This window comes from Notolabrus celidotus, chromosome 19 (assembly GCF_009762535.1).
Source record: "Notolabrus celidotus isolate fNotCel1 chromosome 19, fNotCel1.pri, whole genome shotgun sequence".
In the NCBI taxonomy this organism is placed as follows: domain Eukaryota; kingdom Metazoa; phylum Chordata; class Actinopteri; order Labriformes; family Labridae; genus Notolabrus; species Notolabrus celidotus.
In genome coordinates this window covers 7,342,297-7,362,386 of record NC_048290.1, presented here as the reverse complement: position 1 = coordinate 7,362,386, position 20,090 = coordinate 7,342,297, and the positions used below count along the sequence as shown (strand labels likewise).

The window sequence follows — 20,090 nt, the reverse complement described above, 5'->3', positions numbered from 1 at the left end:
AACACAGGAGAAATATAGGTGTTGTTTTTCTGTTAATATTATTGGGGTGAGACAGTGTCCCAGGAAATGCAAGAGCACCCATCTTGTTGGGCAATGGACAATCCCATGACAGTGGATTCTTATCTGCTTCCTTGATAAATGAATTAACATTTGCCTTAACATTTCCATTGAAGGTAGCGTCTTATGAACCAGTGGGGCTTATTTGGGAGGTTTTTACAGTACTCGACACATAGCTATACTTCCTTTACTGCCACAGAGAAGCATATCTGTCTCTTTCTGGCCACTATTGATAATTGGGGCTGCAATATATCAAAACAAGCAAAGTAAAGGGCTTCAAAACAACATAAATCAATACAGGTCTGTGGACAAAAAGTGACCAGAAATTAGTTTCCTGGAACATAAGTGCAGTATCCACAAACATATAATTTGATGATGTCAGAGGACCTTAAACTGCACTTAAAAGGGGGCATCGATATCAGGTCCTTTTTTGTCAGAATGATTACATTCAACAACTTCCTTTTCTAGTAAAACTAAGTTACTGATTCCCTCATTTCATTCATGTTCAGTATATTCAGCTTGATTATTTTGCTTTGTCAGTCATGCAAAAACATATAAGCCTCCGTTTGTCTCTCTCCGTGGTTCTGAAACGGTGAAAGCCAGGCTTCCTTTGTGTTTCTATCCATGCTGCTGTGAAGTTGTATTCTTCTATGCACAGTGAGGGGGAACACATTCACATGAAGAACTGTCAACAACCCAACTAAAAAAAGTTTGGACGCAGTTTAAAATGTTAATAAAAACAGATTTTGATGGTTGCTAAACATTTAAATCCTATATCTGACTGAAAGTAGTCCTCAGGTCCATGAAATCACAGTAGTTTCTGGATCTTGTTTCTTTATGCTTTCCTCTCTGCATGGTACATTTTTAACCTGCATTTGTGGATGCAGCGACAAACTGAGTTCAAAGAGAGCTTTTTGAAAGTGATTTTGAGCCCATGCAGTGAATCCCACAACAGAGTCGCAACCTGAGGGCCAAGAGTTCACTGCCATCCAGTATTGGTTTCTCAGCCTTGTCCCTGGAGATTTCACATGATTCTCTGAATCTTTTCGTGATATTATGTGCTGGAGATGATGAAATCCCCAATTTCTTTATAACTTCATGCTGGAGAACATTTTACGAAATTGTTGAACTATTAGTTCACACAGTATCTCACAGAGACAACTCATGAGCTTTGATTGGAGAGACACAGCCTATCAGGAACGCCCTTTTTATATCCAACTCTGTTACTAGCCTGTTGAAAATGAACTTGATTGGCTGCAAGATGCTCCTGCTGGTGAGTTAGTTTTTTCATTGCACATCCATTCAGTGTCTCATTGTCCCTGTCCCGGCTTTTTTTTTTTGAGTTTTTGCAGGTTTAGAAGGTCTTACATTTTTCAAATACCTTATTCGGTTCAACTCTTTATTTGTTGTATTTGCACTATTTTTAATTAAATACAGGGTTTGAATGATTAGCAAACCATCAAAATTGTTTGAACCCAACCTTCCAACCTTTTTGGGATTGGGGTTTCACATAAAAGGGATTAAAGTAGTACTCAAACAACCACACTTGCAAGCAACTACAGCCTCACAGAACCTTTGAATACATCCACTATGATTGGACCGCTACATGTCCACTGTATCTTTTGGTATGTTAGAAGTAATGACTGATGTGAATTATATTCTCATCATACTCTGCAGAAGCTGAGTGTCTTGATGCGCAGGGTGACTGCAACTTATGTAGAGTGAAAAGGTGTTAAAGCAGTAATTACTCCTGTAGACTCAGCTGGAGAACGATATGTGAAAAAAAGACCTCTACTCTCTTCTAATCATCATAACTCAGCCTGCTCTTTTAAAAGCAGCTTTAACTGGCTTGCCTGTTGGCTAAAACTTACCGGGTACATACTATCACACTTACTTAAAATTCTCTCAGCGATTGTGTCCTCAAGTATTTGGTTTGTTTATGGATTTTACATAATTATCTCCAAAGTACTCCATTCCTTATGGCTCTGAATTCAAGTTGTTCTTTCTTCTTGGAGGGAACAGTGCTTTGCTGGTAATGTGTGCCTGGCTATTCAAGAGGAAAACAGAATTAGAGCCCATTTCTCCATTCGTAGATCCCTGTTAGGGCCTGCTGTGTGATGAATACACTGACAGCAGAGATGGAGAGCGGGGTTGAAGTTGATAATGAGGTGTTGCTGTAGACAGCTACAGGCATGGGGCGCTCTAAAACCGAAGTGAAAGGAGACGGAAGGAAGAAGGGAGTATAAAATAGAACATGACATGACTGTTGGATCTCCATTTATTCTCTCCAGCTGAGCTGCAGTTTGATCGCAGCACTGGGACTAATTTCTTGGCAGTTTTCAGGGAGTCAGAGTCGGAGTCTCCTTTGTAGGCGGGCAAAGGTTTAGTTGGGATAACTTGAACATATTTCCCAGCAGTCCCTGGGCTTGTGGATTGGGACAGTGAGGTTTGGTAATTGAGTCAATTAGAAGGGTGTGTGTGAAGGACATACGAATTTCCCTGTTTTACATGGAAGTCCACAACACATCAGAGGGGCTGGTCTTCTCTCCTGCATGTTTTCCAGCTCTGAGTGCAGAGTCCTGAGCTCTGCACTTCTTGACTTAACTTCCCACATGCTTGTTACTCTCATCATCCACTCAGACCAGGGTTACAGTAAATGATGCTCTGTGCAGTCTGGTGACACTGCTCCCCCAGCCTTGCCAGAAAACATCAGAAAATATTAGTCTTTATGATGTGTCTGTGGGCTACCAGCCGCTCACTGAGGTCTGATATGAGAGATGCTCTCCTTCAGCCTACAGGGAACCCGAAGACGCTCGCTAATGGATTATAATGAGCTTAATTTGCTTCAGGATGAGTGATAAGGCTGTGAGAGCACTGAGGCATGTCTGAAGCCTCCATTTTACTCATATTTAATACTGGGAAAGGGGGAGGAGGAGGGGAGGGCCATTAGAATAAAGTCACTTAAAGTGTCCAGACACACGCATGGCCTGACTTTCTAGTGGTAGATTGTCTCTTCCAAATAATAAAAGGAGTTATTTGTTTGGAAGCAGGTAGACTGAGCTGTGCCAGAGCTTTTGCACCACTTCAGAATGCAGAATCTACTGCCTCCCTATCTGCTGAAGAATTTAAAGAAAAGGTCCAAATTAGCAGCGCTAATCAATGCCAACAAAGGGATAATGCAGGAATGTGAACAGGTAGTTCAAGACACTGGAAACCTGAATGCAGAATAGCTTTCTGGGCTTTTCTAAGCATCTCATACAAGTTTCTACTATTGAATTACTACGTGATCTTAAGAAAAAGTCACATGGCTTCTATTCAAATGTTAACAGCATGTGTAACCAGCACCTGTAGGCAAACTATAGACTTCTGTGGACTATTATAGAGTGTTAAAGGTACTGAGTGTCAACAGGGGTTGTTTAATTTCAGCCTGTGGAGTTTTTTTTGACCTGGGCATGGTGTGTTTTTAGCACTAGCTGTTTAGGGTTTTCATTATATGTTTGGTTGGATCCATTTTAATGTTGCACTAGCTAACGGTACAGAGCTTTAATTGGTTCTAGAACAGACAACATGCCTTTATTCCACCCATTTAGAGATGTGAAGCCAAATTAACGCCTTGATGGGCACTGTCATACTGTCCGATGAAGCAATCTTGCTGGTTGAGCCACAGGACAGAGGGGTTAGGGTTATGGTTAGACACTAAGACTGGTTCCATTAGACACTAAATATGCGGTTCCAAAGCACAATGGTTGCAAATAGCAATAGCCTTAGAACTCGATTCCAAAAATGATGGTTTCAATCTGCAGCTTCAGGGTCTACAGATGCTCACTACTCGATGGGATGGTTGTTCTTCCATATAGCCTACAGTCAATGGTACAGAGCCATCAGATAGCAGTGCATTCAAAGCTTTGGAAAAAAAGTAGCATCGTTGCAGGTTTGTTTAGTTGCCAACTGTCATGATATAATGTATATACATACATGGATATGCATATGGGGAGCAAAAAATATTTGTACTCACCACTCAGGTACTAACTGAAGAACCTGAAGTTGGGAGACTTTAAAGTGAAACATTCAAAAGCAAAGTGCGCCGAAAGGGAAATAATAGCAAGGGATAAATAAAAAAACTGAGAAATCTTGGCCTAGATGAATTAAAGCTTCTATGAGGAGCTTCTTGTTTGTTGATATTGGTGCCATCTGTGGGCAAAGATGTACATACATTTGTAGATTTACTGATCTTGTTCTGTTGCATGCCAAGGTTGTATTAGCTGATAAAACAATCTCATCCTGCTTTTCGTTGCAAATGTGTAACTCATTATGAATATTTGCTTTTAAGAATGTAGAGACAGACTGCCTTCTCAGCATCAAAACTCGAGTCTGATAGCATAAAAACGACAGTACAGAAATCATCAGTCTTCTTGATAATGATCTTATTTACTTTTGTAGGTCAGGAAAAGACATCAGTATCAATTTCAATCTGTTTCACAACCAGTGAAAAAAAAAACTCCTTACATGGGCTTTAACAAATGCAGTAGTGTAAAGTTGCTGTGTGAGGCTTTTTATGGGTGATAGCTGTTTGGCTGTGAAGTGAAAAAACAACTTTGAAGTGAAAATGATCATATGCAAATTGTCATTTTGGGTCCTAGAATGATTCATGCAGTATATGTTACTGCTCATTATTTACCATGAAAACCTGGCATGTGAAATGTAAAAATATAACACCAACAACATTCAGATGAGATTTTATGACACAAACTAATTTCACTGCGACAACATGTGCTGAAGATATCAAACGGCTAATTTAACTTAGTCCAGAAATGTAAACAAAAATTTGCATGTGCGCACAAGTGAGTCACTGTGTGTGTGTGTGTTTGTGGTGTGCAGCCAGATGGGTTTCACCTGGCACTTTGTGGGCTTTTATCATCTGGATGTAATGGGCCCTTGCAAAGAGTTAGCTGTTATCTCTGTGGGTGTACAGAGTGTCATCTTTTTCAACATTAGGAGCCTGATTAGATGTAGCAAATGTGTAGATCTGCAAATGCTGAAAGGCATCAGAAGCATAGCATACATTTAGTAATGGAACGGCTTATTGAAGTAAGATGCAGAACAGATAAAAAGGAAATGGACTGCGGGAGGGGCATGCTCAATAACTGTCATCTGTGGTTTGTCGGAGACCTGTTGATTAGACCTTTGTTTTCCCCCTTTACCCTGTCTCCCCCTCCCCGTTTGAGGATGTAATTATTTTCTCCTCATCCTTCATATTACATGCAGATACACACCTCCACTCATAAGATGCTTCAACAGTGTCAAGCTTTTCAAGTGGGCAAACACAATGTGCTTTTCTGATCTAATTAATGCACCAATTAAGAAAAAGGAAAACCGGCTTCCCAAGGGCAACTTTGCCCAGGCTCAGCTAATTAAATCTCGGAAACATGAGTGATATGCTGCCTGATCGGATGTGACAGCTAGTTCTGTGGTGCAGGCAGCTACAATAGGTAAGGCCACACATCCACACACACTCACAGAAACACAAGAAGGTAGAACAGTAGGGGATACTTCAGCGTCTAGACAGTTCCCGGACCTGTGTAAAGGTTAAATCTCTGTTAAAGTCCAGAAAGGGAGGCAAAGAAATAAAAAAATATTAATGCACCATCAATAAAAAAATAAATACTCTCAGTACTTGAGACCTAATGATATATTTTCCCGAGGTCAGAGTAGAAAAACAAAAGTTGAACACACTATTCCCTGTTCTCTTTTTCCTGATGTCATTTCTTTAATTTGGAAAATATCTATTTTTGTACAACTGACTCTCTATGAAGATGGATTACACATCTCTTGTACAAAAGTGATGCCAAAATACCCCTGCAACAGGCACTATTCAATTGCCAGTGATGTAATGAGGTGGGACAATAGAGATCAGCTGGTGGAGCTATGGCTTCAACCCCTGCCTCTCTAGTTGGTCCATAACGCACACTTACTCATAAAACATCAAACATCCCTCAGGCTAGCACAGAACACACCAGAGCAGATTCTTGTGACTGTTTAAGCCAGATACTCACAGGGTTGGAAAGTTCATTAACTCTTGTGTTGGTGCTAGTTGCCTTTCTCACCTTCTACACTGCTAATCTGTGAACAGAGCACTGCAGGAGATTCATTTGTCAACAGAGCTGCAAATTAAGGCATTACACCCTTATTGAAAGCATCTTTTTTTATTGTGCTAATTGAAACTAGACGTTTCAGAAAAATTAACACTATGAGATTAACCAGCGTGATAAGAAATTCCGCTAGGATTCTAATTGAGTTTAAATAGTTACAGCAATTACAAACAGATAGTACAAAGCCTTACAATAAAAGAGTCTTAGAAAGAGAATTTAAAGAAGAGAAATGCTGCAAAAATGTTGCACATAGGTAACAAATTATTTAACTTGATGTGACAGAAAACATGTTGAAGAAAAAATTATTTGATGTGTGCTTAAATATTATTTTAGTTTGACCCAAGTCCAATCTGTTAACATGTACAGTCATGGCCAAAAGTTTTGAGAATGATACAAATATTACATTTTCACAAAGTCTGCTGCTTCAGGGTTTTTAGGTGTTTTTGTCAGATGTTTCTATGGTATAATGAAATACAATTAGAAGCATTTCATAAGTATCAAAAGCTTTTATTGAGAATTACACAGAATTCATGCAATAAGTCAATATTTGCAGTGTTGACCCTTCTTTTTCAAGACCTCTGCAATTCTCCCTGGCATGCTGTCAATCAACTTCTGGACCAAATCCTGACTGATGGCAGTCCATTCTTGCATAATCAATGCTTGGAGTTTGTCAGAATTTGTGGGTTTTTGATTGTCCACCCGCCTCTTGAGGATTGACCACAAGTTCTCAATGGAATTAAGATCTGGGGAGTTTCCTGGCCAAGGGCCCAAAATCTTAATGTTTTGTTCCCCGAGCCATTTTGTTATGACTTTTGCTTTATGGCAAGGTGCTCCATCATGCTGGAAAAGGCATTCTTCATCACCAAACTGCCCTTGGATGGTTGGGAGAAGTTGCTCTCGGAGGACGTTCTGGTACGATTCTTTATTCATGGCTGTGTTTTTAGGCAAGATTGTGAGAGAGCCCACTCCCTTGACCGAAAAGCAAACCCACACATGAATGGTCTCAGGATGCTTCACTGTTGGCAAGAGACAGGACTGATGGTAGCGCTCACCTCGTCTTCTCCGAACAAGCCTTCCTCCAGATGCCCCAAACAATCGGAAAGGGGATTCATCAGAGAAAATGACTTTACCCCAGTCCTCAGCAGTCCAGTCCCTGTACCTTCTGCAGAATATCAGTCTGTCCCTGATGTTTTTACTGGAGAGAAGTGGCTTCTTTGCTGCCCTCCTTGACACCAGGCCTTCCTTCAAAAGTCTTCACCTCACTGTGCGTGCAGATGCACTCACACCTGCCTGCTGCCATTCCTGAGCAAGCTCTGCACTGGTGGTGGCCCGATCCCGCAGCTGTAACACCTTCAGGAGACGGTCCTGGCACTTGCTGGACTTTCTTGGGCGCCCTGGAGCCTGTTTGGCAACAATTGAACCTCTCTCCTTGAAGTTCTTGATAATTGGATAGACGGTTGACTGAGGTGCAATCTTACTCGCTGCTATAAACTTCCCTGTTAGGCCCTTTTTGTGCAATGCAATGATGGCTGCACGTGTTTCCTTGCAGGTAACCATGGCTAACAGATGAGGAACAATGGTGTCATGCACCATCTTCCTTTTAAAGTGTCCAGTCACTCAATCATGACAGATTGATCGCCAGCCTTGTCCTCATCAACACCCACACCTGTGTTAATGTGTGTGACACCTGTGTGTCATTGAAATGATGTTAGCTGGTCCTTTTGTGGCAGGGCTGAAATGCAGTGGAAATGTGTTTTTGGTGATAAAGTTCATTTTCAAGGCAAAGAGGGACTTTGCAATTAATTGCAGTTGAGCTGATCACTCCTCATAACATTCTGGAGTATATGCAAATTACCATTATAAAAACTGAAACAGCAGACTTTGTGAAAATTAATAGTTGTGTCATTCTCAAACCTTTTGGCCACGACTGTAGAAGGCTGGCTTTATGAACTTTACTGCAGCCAGTCAGTACCCTTTTTCTCAGTATAAGCACTTTGAAGCAGTCCCCCTACCTTTTAGCCATGGTTTCAGACCACACTGGTGTAGCAGTGCAGCATTTATTTGAATAATAGATCTAACAGGTCAAAGGTCAAATTCCCTCAAATTCCAAAAATGACCCAGAAAAAAACATTGTCCAGGTATTATTTGGATCCCAGAATTGAAAAGGTTATTCCCCAGGAATGCCAGGAACACCTGTGATAGATGAACAGGTGAGGTTTTGGTGCACAAAGGTCAGGAATGGAATTTTCATTGCATGTCTTCGAGCAATTATTGTTAATTTTAAGAAAAATGCTTATTGCAGTAGATAATAAGACAATCTTCCTTTCTCTTCCCCTGCAGTGTTTCTTCTGCAGGAGTACTGACAATTGCAAGCTCTGCAGAAAAACACAAAGAGATTTTCTGGTGTAAAGTCCCTCCTGTTAATGATTGTGGGAGGACCTCTTCTGTTAAAACTCTGTTAATTCCAATATTTAGGGCAATGTGGTCTTTAATTTATTTTGCACATACACAATATTTTCCCTAACAACCACTCGGCGTACTTGCTACTGTCATTCTGTTAAAGATACTAAACTCGCAACTTGATTGGACGGCAAATGTATATAATTGCAGTTTCAGAGTCATTTTGAGATGTTGTTAAACCAAACATTAAAATCACACATTATGATTGACAAGACAAGATTCAGAACTGTCTTCATATTTAAGTAGTTAAGTGAAAGTTAGAGAGCAATTTATATGCCAACCATTTGTTCATATCACTATAGCCTTAGCAGCATCTGCTCGTGTATGTTTAACCCTCACCTCTTAAATTTGGAATGTGGAGTCAGCTGCATCAGCATCTGCTAATGTTTGTATCCACTTAACACACAGAGAAGTAATTGATAAAGTCTTTTCATTCCCACATAGCTTCTAATTAAACGCCACAGCTACAGCCAAAAGGGCAATTAATGAATTATCAGCGGTGGAGAGCAGCAACAAAGAGCAACTATTACAATGAAAGACAATCTAATTAAAATTCTGTACTTCAGTCGTTCTACATTAGCATTTCAAAGGGTCCTTGTTGTAAATTTTCAGGCTTATGTTGGTCTTGTGTGTGGCTTGCTGACTGAGTTGTGACCGAGGTTGTGCATAATGATCCTTTTTTTTTTTTGACGTCTTATTTCTGTACTCCTGTACTACAGCCTATTATCCATAAGTGGTTTGAGGGAAAAAGAAGTATGAAAAATCTCCATGGCCATGAAAGTAATAACAGATATTCCCCATGATTCAAAGAGAGCATGACAATGCACTTTATCAAGTCTCTTGACTGAAAGCTGTATAGATTTCTTAATAAGCAACTTCTGAGACTAAAAAAAATCAAGTCAACACAACAGAGCGATAATCTATGGTTCCTAAATTTGCCACTGGGGGCTAGAAATTAACCAATACCTCTGAGCAACTCGTCTCAGCAAAATGTGACTGTAACACCATTTTTTGTCAAGCTTCAAACACACACAAAAAAACTAACAGATTAATGCAGGGTGGATGAATATGAACCACTTCACTGCAGGTACTTTATCTGAGATAAAGTTTGCACACACAAACTAAGCTAAACCAAAACTGGTGTCCTGAATTAATCCTTTATTGATACATTTTGTCCCCCCTTTCCTTTCTCTGTTCTCCACTGTCTGTCTTGGAAGCAAGCTATTATCCTTCCTTCATTACTATTCTTTGTTTGCACTTTGTCTCACACGGACACTTACCAAGTCAATTTCCATCTACCTCGATAACAACGTCATGTACTTTAAATCCCAACAATGGACAAACATGGGGAGAAGAGTGAACACCTAACAGAGCTTTGTCCTTGCCCCTCGTACCCTCCCTTCTTTTGATCCATCTTTTACCGCCTCAGGAGCACATTCAGAACCAAACCCAAGGCTGGCAGGCTGTGTTTGTCTTGAGCCGGCCTTGAGCTTCTGATCCCATAAGACTTACATGATAACAAGGTCGATTAACCTTGACCGGTGATCTTTATATACAGATGCATTTAAAGCTGTGCTTTGTAGTAATGAATGTGTTCTATTCACAATGGCTTTCTCCTTTCACCTCTTTAAGCAATATGCTTAGTTCACAGTACCAGGGGATCAATACCACACATGTATTTCTATGTATTAACCAGATATACACATGCGCACACTTACAGAGGTGAGCTCTGTAGACCTACAGATCACTCTCCTTAATAAGATGAGGTGATTCCTTACACATGGATGTTCTGTGTAGGCTGCAGCAGTCAGATTGAAACAAGACACCACTGCTTGAGTAAAGGTCCTGCTCACCCTGTTGAGGCTCCAACCTGTGAGAATAGCCGACTCACTATTCATTATCCATTACTCAGTATATTAATTTACACCCTACTCATTCTAATGCAATCTCTATCTACATAAAAATGTAGAATCTGTACTCAGGGGTCTGGATTTGATCATTTGAAGTGTCCTTGTTCCTGTATGTATTGTGTTTGTTGTGCAAATAGTATTGACTAATCACGTGTCAGCAGGCTTTGGAGTATGTGGGAGAAACAATCCCTGCGGAGAGCAAAAGCAGGTGGAACGCAATTTGCCATAACAGCTTAGATTGGCTGTAATGTATTCCTCTCTCTAAACATGCATCCACATTGAAGTGCAGCAAAAAAAGACAATAGATTACAAATCTAGAACTGAGTGACACATTTGCTTCACACTGTGTGGCGGAGCTAATAATCGTTTCGCTCTTGCAACGTTCCGGGATTCCTCAGATCTGACTTCCAGTCAACCAACAAGCACTTTAAGAGTTGCTTTAATTCTTCTCCAAAGCCTCTGTGTAAGTTACTTCTCACCATAAGCAGGTAAACGAGCTCTACTCTAGGGGATGTAATGACCCACGAAATGATGGCATGTTGCTAATTGGACTGCAGCTCACTGAAAAGCAGGTCTGGGCTGGATGTCGTTTATCACTAGCCACCGACTACACTGGCAACACGGAGATAGCCTTCATCCCCAGAGGCATGTTGAAATTGTTGTTAAATATTGTAATTCCAGCTCTTAATGGGATAGTTTGGTTATTTCAAAGTGTGGTTGTATGAGGTACTTGTAAATAGTAAGTGTATTAGCCACAGGGGATACCAGATAGCTTGGTCCCTTTGTTGGGAAACAGGCTGGGAAATGGCACAGAAGCTAGGCTATCCTCTGTGTCTTTTACCACCTACTTTTGCTAATTTTTCCGCACCCTCACTGTCAATATTACTCTTTTTAGTTCTGTTGTATAATTGTCTTTTATGAAGCCCTTTGACCTGAACAGCTGAAGCCCCTTGGTAAAAAGCCTGTAGGTAAAGGTACAAAGGTGTTGCGTCTGCAAATAGTGCTAACAAATGGGCTTTTTGACAGCAAAGTGAAGTGTTGAAAATGTTCTACATAGAGCATACTCTTACTTAGGTCAGACTATCTTAAAATGAGCTAACTTATGCAATAAAATCAACCCTGTCTGCAGCAGTTGGTGGCCATCAACCATTTTTTGGCCTGGTTTCTCAACTTGCAAATGGATTGAGGGCTGCATCTAGAATAAGAGTACCTGTCAAATCTTTGCCTCTATTTTGCCCCCATTCATTGCCCATTTAAACCAATTAACATCAAGTGTTATACTCCAACAACTGACCTCCAAATAGTAAAACTTCTTCACTTACTTACTCAAAGGCCAAATAACAGACTTTTGTGTTTAAAGTGTTTTTTTTCTCTGGCTTTGCTGCAGTATAAAGACTCTGCATTTCTACTTGTGACTTGACTTGAGTAGTGCTTTTGATCATAAAACACCAACACTTATCCCTCCATACAAGATCAAAAATGTGGATGCTCATTAAGGGCACAGTTAGTCAAGTGGAGGCACTTATCAGGACAAAGTTAACCTTTGGGAATCTTTCATGTTGAATTCAACTTTGATGAATTTAGATACATAAACTCCAGCTTGTGACCATTAAGAAACTGTCTTGACAGCACTGACCTTTAAAGAAACGGGAAGCAGGAGGGTCCAAAAGAGAGAAACTTAATTAGCTGTGTTGCAGTGGGGGCAGGCTGCAGGACAGGCCCGATGTGAGGATGCAAACAGCAGGGAACACCGACTGCCTGGAAGCTGCTGCAGAAAAACAACAAAGGTACTGAATATGAATCTCTGTCTCTGCAGCTATCTGTATTCAAACTGTATACATACTGTGACATGTCTGAAGGGATCATGCCACATCCGCCTCTTCAAGGACATTCAGTACACTAGCACAAGTATAATCAATAAAATGATCTTCATCCTGACATTCAAGCATTTTATCAACCAGAAACTCCATTTACGAAAGACATGCACTTGCAGATTCTGCCCCTGTGGACAGATACAAGTTGCCGGCCATGATTGTCTTATTTATGTGATGGTATAATGTTTAATGTGCTTAGTTAAACCTCCCTTTAACTTAAATAGCTGACAATTGGCAATGCTGTTAAGACTGCACTGACAGTAAACGCTCAGCCCAGGAGAGTTTAAATAAAAAAAGTGGTGAGATTGTCTTCTCACTGTGGAAGAAAATCAATCCTTTCCTGTCTGACTCAGCAAGCTGTCATATTTGATTATTAGTCGTTGTGTAATCAGAGAGAATACTTCCATATTTATCAATACAAATAAACAGACAAGATCCAAATCCAATAAACTGTTTTTTACCATGAGGGAACATCTAGGGCTCAAATATCAAGTGCCAAAATTGCAGTTACTGTAGTGGCCACTTGAGGCAGGCTACAAAAGTAAGTACATCCCCATTAGACCCCATGTTAAAAAGCCAAGCTTTAATGCATAAGTCATCATGTTTGCAGACTATAGGGCTGTGTCCCTAACCCTGTTTTTAAGCACTGGCAGAGCTCACAACCTTGATTTCAGAGCGCTCCTTACCAGCCTCTATTGCTGGGTCACGAAAGCTGTCTCAAGGCATTGCAGCTCCCCATCGTAGCGACATGTCTATTTTCAAATGCTATTCACATTTGCTTTCATTCAATGGCAATTTACAAATCAAATATACTAATTCTTGACAGAAATATTGGTTAGCAGGAATTCTAGATCTTGAAATTGTGGTTGGTTTCTCCTCCATATGACCTCTGCCATAGTTGTTGGCAAAGTTCAAAACCTGTCCCGCCCACTCTTGATTTTGATTGGTCTGAGACACTGACTCATCGATAAATTGAAGGTTCCTTTGAGGAACTTTCTGTGTGTGTAGGTTTTGGCAACCCCCTGTGGACAAAAGTTTACTTGTACCCACATTAGCACCAATTGGTGTGCTGGTCCTTAAATTAACTGTGGTGGCTATAATTGCTATCTTGAGGTCTTCTAGCAACATGATACTAGATAACTATTAGTGCCATCAATTATCATGCCTACAGATATTGACAAAACACTGAACAGTATCCATTACACACAGTGCAGACTGCAGAGCAGGGCCTTGTGACCCAGCAGTAAAAATTAGGGAATAAAGATTTACAGCCTACCTTTCTTTGAGGTGAATTTCCCTTGACATTAGGTGGCATTAAATCATGTCCAATACTGTCAGCGTGGCAGATTCTAAATAATTTATGAGGTCAGGCTGTTGTGCCTTGTGTGTAAACTCCTGTTTACACACCTGTTAATTTGGAGAGTCGCTGTCATTCTGCTCTACAGAGGGATGTTTTCAGTGGATATCACATTGATCAGTTTGCCATAGGTCACACAGGGACATGTGTGTGGTACCTGAGTTTACAGGGGCACAATGGAAGGAGAGAAGTTGAATGTGCTGGCTTGAGCCCAGTGTATTAAGCAGAAAGGTTGAAACTTACAGCTGTGAAGTACAAATAAAGGGAGAGGACCAATGTGCTAACAACCAAAGATTTATTTACCAAAAAAGGAGGCTTACTCTTAATGTCCAAGAAACAAATCCAAACAGTCCAACAGAGACTCCATTGGGAGAACCCAAATAACCACAGGGAGAAGCTCAAGGAGACACTGAAGGGTAAGACACAGGTAAGACTGAATGAACTGAAACAGAGGAACGAATACACAGAGGCTATGTACAAGCAGGGTAATCAAACACGTGAGACTAATGAGGCACAGGTGACAGTAATCAGGGCAGGGCTCACAATCAGATATAGAGGGAAAACACACAGACAGGAAGTTTCAGTGGATATCACATTGATCAGTTTGCCATAGGTCACACAGGGACATGTGTGTGGTATCTGTGTTTACAGGGGCACAATGGAAGGAGAGAAGTTGAATGTGCTGGCTTGAGCCCAGTGTATTTAAGCAGAAAGGTTGAAACTTACAGCTGTGAAGTACAAATAAAGGGAGAGGACCAATGTGCTAACAACCAAAGATTTATTTACCAAAAAAGGAGGCTTACTCTTAATGTCCAAGAAACAAATCCAAACAGTCCAACAGAGACTCCATTGGGAGAACCCAAATAACCACAGGGAGAAGCTCAAGGAGACACTGAAGGGTAAGACACAGGTAAGACTGAATGAACTGAAACAGAGGAGTGAATACACAGAGACCATATACAAGCAGGGTAATCAAACACATGTGAGACTAACGAGGCACAGGTGACAGTAATCAGGGCAGGGCTCACAATCAGATATAGAGGGAAAACACACAGACAGGAAGTAAAGCTAAACTTGACACACTGGGGAAAGAACTTTCAAAATGAAGCAGGAAACACTAAGGGCATAGGGAATTAAGTGACAACACACACAAGGAGTACAAAAACACAAGGGTAACGAGTGACAAAATAAAAGAGGAAATCAAGACCGGAATACATAAAAAGAGTATAAGACTTTACCATGCCAATCAGAGACATCATCAGCTACGTCTTTCATGCTGTCACCATCTGTTTTCTTATCTTTTTCTTTGTAAACTTCAGTTTTTTGGTTTTCAGGGTTGTGTCCCAATGCAGGATACCCATGACAACGCACCTGCACCTGGATATTTGTATTCAGCCAGTCACTGGTGGAGGTATGAACAGAAGGAGAGGGCACAAATGCCCCTGTTCCAAATGTAGAATTACTTTTTTTGTCGTGTGCTTTCTGAACTTTCAGTCCTCTTTGTGTTTTTGTCAACTTGTCTTGGGGTACTCACAGTGCCTCTCTAAATAAAAAAAAAGTCTTGGTAGCTGGCCAAGAAAAAGCCAGTCAGAACTTTGAAAATAAATCTAAATAGCTGCCCTCTGCTGCAAAAATGCATTTGCACTGATTTGCTCCTTCCCCCACCGTTCCGCTCTCTCTAGTTTATCACTCACTCTGCTCTCAAACTGGTAGAAGTGTGTGTTCTCATTACCACACACTGCATACACATCTTAACATGGGCACTAACTATATGGGCACACAGTGTGGGAGCCCTGGGTTAGAGACGACTCCACCGTGGTTCAGCACTGCAGGCTGCACTCTCTCCCTCACTGGGGACGACTGGAGTGTGTCAGAACGGAGATTTTCCCGCCTGCAGTATTGTTTTTCCTCCGGGATGATAGTAAAGGAGGGGAGCTTGTATTTTTTCTAGAGTGTGCCCCTTATGGCCGGTTGCGCTCCCATCAGTCACGCTCGGATGGCTCCATCTACCTTTGGAGGGCTTGCCACGTGTGTGATTTTGAAAGAGGGTTGAGCCTGCAGAGAGGCTGAATCTATAATGTGTCTATAATTCTGACATGTTGCTTCGAGGAGGCTGTTCCACCAACCCTACAGAGGAAAAAATAAGGTCACCTTGGGGTAGCATAACAATGAATGGCTTCTCTCATCTTTGGAAAAACATACATCTGGTAACCTGAGGTAGGTTAAGAAACAAACATCAAACATCTTATCAATTAGTAAAGCAGGGAAAACAACCATATGCTGTCTTTTTTTCATTTTGTAAAACTGCAGGAAAAAGTAAAAAACTTTTGCAACATGTTCTCTTCTACAGTCAGGTTAGCTATGGGGAACATGCAGCAACATTATTAGCTTGTGAATTGTGACACATTAGTTTCTAAACTTTCAATCTTGTTTAAAGGCAAATGGAAACAGGTTTCTTAAACAATTTGCAATTCAACAAGCCATTATTTAAAAGTTAAGATTAAGCTGAAGTGTTGAAAGGATGTTGACTGACTACTGTTGCTATCTCTAGGGTAAAACTGAATGCTAACTATAGTCTGGAAAATAATGGCTTAATGTCACCTGATGGTTTATTAACTGCTGTTTATAAGCCTTACTTTGGCAATCACTCTTATGATGGGTTACTTTAAGCCTTTATAGAATTCCATTCGGTGTTTTTGTTGAATAATGGAATGTCAAAAAAAGCTGCTATAAAGTTGGGTATTTTAACAATGGCTAACTGGGATTTGACTCATTTTTGGAGCAAGCCTCAAGTGGACACCGAAGGAATTGCAGCTTTTGGCACATACACATTAGCTTCATTTTTCAGCTCTGGCATTGGACACTTTAAGGTAAAAAATAAGCAGTCAAGCTTGTGATAATGATTAAACATGATGTAAATACAGCAAACCTGAAAACAATTAACCATTTTTAAACCCTGGTCGTGTTACAGTCATTAACAATGTCATAGCTATGATTTGTTTAAGTCTAGGAACAGCCATTTGAATGGGTTTTTCGAAAATGGTCATGGTTTAGGTTTAAATAAACATATGTACTTGTAATGTAACCAATTGGCTGACTACACAGAAGGACCACAGCGCATATTGTAACCTGGATGGCCCGCTGTGAGGACTTCAGCCTCTGTACATGGGGCATATGACTTAACCACTGAGCCAAACCCGGTGCCCCTATCCCATGTACTGTGTACTTGATTCATCAACACTGCAACCAGTACAAACCCAAATTGACATTCACACTCTATACACTACTTATTCTGACTCCAAAGGCCAATCAAACAGTTAGCAGGGTTATCTTTGGTTACCTAATTGGAGGAGCTGTGCGACTGATTTCACAGCCATGTTTGCTGACTGTTTGGGAGTAGAAATGGGTTGCTTGTTGGTAATTGTTAGGAGTGATGGGTACCTTAAGCCTCCTCTTCTTTCCTTTCTTTTCTGTTTACTTTGAGTGGTTCTCATGTGGGAAATGGGGATTGGGTTTAGTCGTGTCACTGGTTTGTCCCACACTTTAAAAAGCACCCTTATCCTGAGCGATGTAAGCATATTGCCCATACAAACCTTGATTAATCTTTTATTCCTACAAAAAAGTAAGACTTTGCATTTAAATGTTAAAAAAAATGAATGCTTGATTCAGTACTTTCTAAAACTTTGTCTTGTTAGGACTCAAAAAAACAATCAGTGTTATAAAGTGATTTCAGGTCTTGAATGACCTTTCAGAGATTTCAAACATTTAAAGCATTCAAGAGGTCCCATTATTAAAGAACCGAGAAATTCACTAAAGTCAGCTAAACTCACTAAAGTTGTGGAGTGGATTTTATCCTTTATTGAAATCTCAGTTAGAGAAAAGCTGTGTGCTCAAAGTGCGTGGAGAAGTGGAAGCAGCGACCCTGGGCTTTGTCTGAACCCACACAGCATGGATTTAAAATAATAACGTGTCACTATATCAACAGTTGGTGACTGTGCAGACTCTCAATGGCACAAATGTCCCCTTTGTTCCCCTGCAGCTTTAAGTCCTTCGTATCAGATATGTTTCTTAGTTCTTTGTAAAGATCAGATTTATCTTCATTCAGCCAGTTCATTGTACCCATGGTGTGAAAATACCAGATTAATACTGACAGTTAATGCCTTATTAATGAGTTTCTTATACGGCAAGTATTAAGGCGTTTCTTATTACACAACTGTGGATTAGAGCTGCATTTCCAATTCCATACATATGAGAAACTCTATTATTAATTCCTTTTCCATGAGTTGGTGTGTATTGTGACTCATAGAAATGTGGTGTTCAACAGTCTATTCAAGGTGAGTGGAGTGTCAGACATACACAGAAGAAGTATCATGAAAGGATTTATTTGGGGGGGAAACTCCTCATAGTGTTGACGTATAAATAGAATGATTTTATCTGTCATGTTGAACAACATATTTGATTTTAAAGGTAAAAAATAGTGATTTGAGGCAGTGCTGTACAATACCAATGCTACTACGAGGGAGGCTACAAAGTGTTTTCCATGTTAAAAAGTCCAATTTACCAACTTTACTAAGGATAATAAAAACTTCAGACAACTGTCAACATGAAGCACAATTTATTAATAAGGCTAAACATGGGATCATGGAGTCTACAGGCAAACAATGTCAAACTGGTTTGCAGGGTGTGGTTAATGTTAGCAGGGCTAGAACCACTACTTTTCGGCCCTTCTTGTAGGTTAATGATCACATACCTGTTACACATTGTCACACTGAGTAGTGACATGCCAGTTTAACCAGACACAACCAACATTCCACTTTATCTTAATTTCTTCAGATTAAAATGCTGTCAAACCATGTCATGCTACATGTCGATGTCATCTGTCCTTGTTTACATATGTGTAGTAGTTCACTATAGCCTCATGGAGGTAGATATTGTTAAGCGGAGCTACTGGCTAGTGGCTACACTATGGTTTAGATACAATACAATACATGACTGGCATTTAGGGCTTACAATAATAATAGAATAGTGTTTCTGGTGGTAACTAGCAAAGATAACAATGTTTAATCAATCAGTCGACTAAACCCCCACATACCTTAGTGCTTATTTGGCCTATTCATTAAACTTGCACGCCACATGTACAGAGGCTCAGCCTACTAGCAGCTTGAATTCCTTGCAACAGGCTGCTTATTGCCTTCCTACATTGTAGCTGATTTTCAGTTGTGACTTTGGACATACTTTTTTTAAGTCATCAAAATTAAGCTAAGAAGATTACTTGTTACTTTTTTGAGTAAGTAAATTATGGCCAGAATTGTCATAGTAGTTAAAGCACTGGTGATGTGTCATGATCAAAAGCTGCGGCTCTGAGAGCCGATGCTTTATAGTGAATCAGAAGAGCCGACTCGCATCGAGAGAGCGCCGGCTCCCAGTTTTTTCCTTTCACTGCTTAGTTCTCACAGTGATCAGCCCCAGCTCTGCTCACAGCAGAACTTTGTTTTGATTGGTCAGCATGGCAGCCATACGGCCAATCACGTGTGAGGATGGAGGATACAGTTGATGGAGGGGAGGCTGTGTATCGTGGCTACATCCGTTTCTTCTTAGAGGGTTAGGGTTATGATTCATCTCAAAGACAGGACAATTCTGACTGAGAGGAGAAATTGGATCAGCCAATCCATGCTGAGGCATCTGATTTTTCTCAATGCCAACCTGCACTGAAGATATTAATAATGATTGCTCAAGTTTGGTTCTGTTTGCTTGAGTTTGGTTCTGGTTCTGTTTGCTTGAGTTTGGTTCTGGTTCTGTTTGTTTGAGTTGGTTCTGGTTCTGTTTGCTTGAGTTTGGTTCTGGTTCGGTTCTGGTTCTGTTTGCTTGAGTTCGGTTCTGGTTACGTTCGGCTCTGGTTCGGTTCGGTTCTGGTTCGGTTCTGGTTCGGTTCTGGTTCGGTTTGGTTCTGGTTCTGTTTCTGTTTGCTTAAGTTCGGTTCTGGTTCTGTTTGGTTCTGGTTCTGTTCGGTTCTGTTTCAGTTCTTGTTCGGTTCTGGTTCAGTTTGGTTCTGGTTCAGTTTGGTTCTGGTTCGGTTCTGGTTCGGTTTGGTTCTGGTTCTGTTTGGTTAAGTTTGGTTCTGATTCGGTTCTGGTTCGGTTCTGTTTCAGTTCTGTTTCGGTTCTTGTTCGGTTCTGGTTCAGTTCGGTTCTGGTTCAGTTCGGTTCTGGGTCGGTTCTGGTTCGGTTCTGGTTCAGTTCGGTTCTGGTTCGGTTCTGGTTCGGTTCTGGTTCGGTTCTGGTTC

At 40.7% G+C, this 20,090-nt stretch overlaps 1 protein-coding gene across 15 annotated transcripts in view; it reads right to left on the bottom strand.

Annotated features, from left to right (window-relative positions):
• Positions 1-15,396, bottom strand: part of lamc3 (laminin, gamma 3) — a 219,942-nt gene extending 204,546 nt beyond the window's left edge. For 4 of the 15 annotated variants that reach the window (XM_034709411.1, XM_034709410.1, XM_034709412.1 and 1 more), the window contains exons 1-4: positions 14,611-15,396; positions 14,128-14,446; positions 13,858-13,964; positions 12,213-12,344 (exon numbers count right to left, since the gene is read on the bottom strand). The gene's annotated coding sequence lies outside the window, so the exon portion shown is untranslated. Of the gene's footprint in view, positions 1-12,212; positions 12,345-13,857; positions 13,965-14,127; positions 14,447-14,593 lie in introns of all 15 variants that reach the window. The other 11 variants (XM_034709422.1, XM_034709423.1, XM_034709425.1 and 8 more) reach the window with 9 other exon arrangements.
• Positions 15,397-20,090: the final 4,694 nt, after the last annotated feature.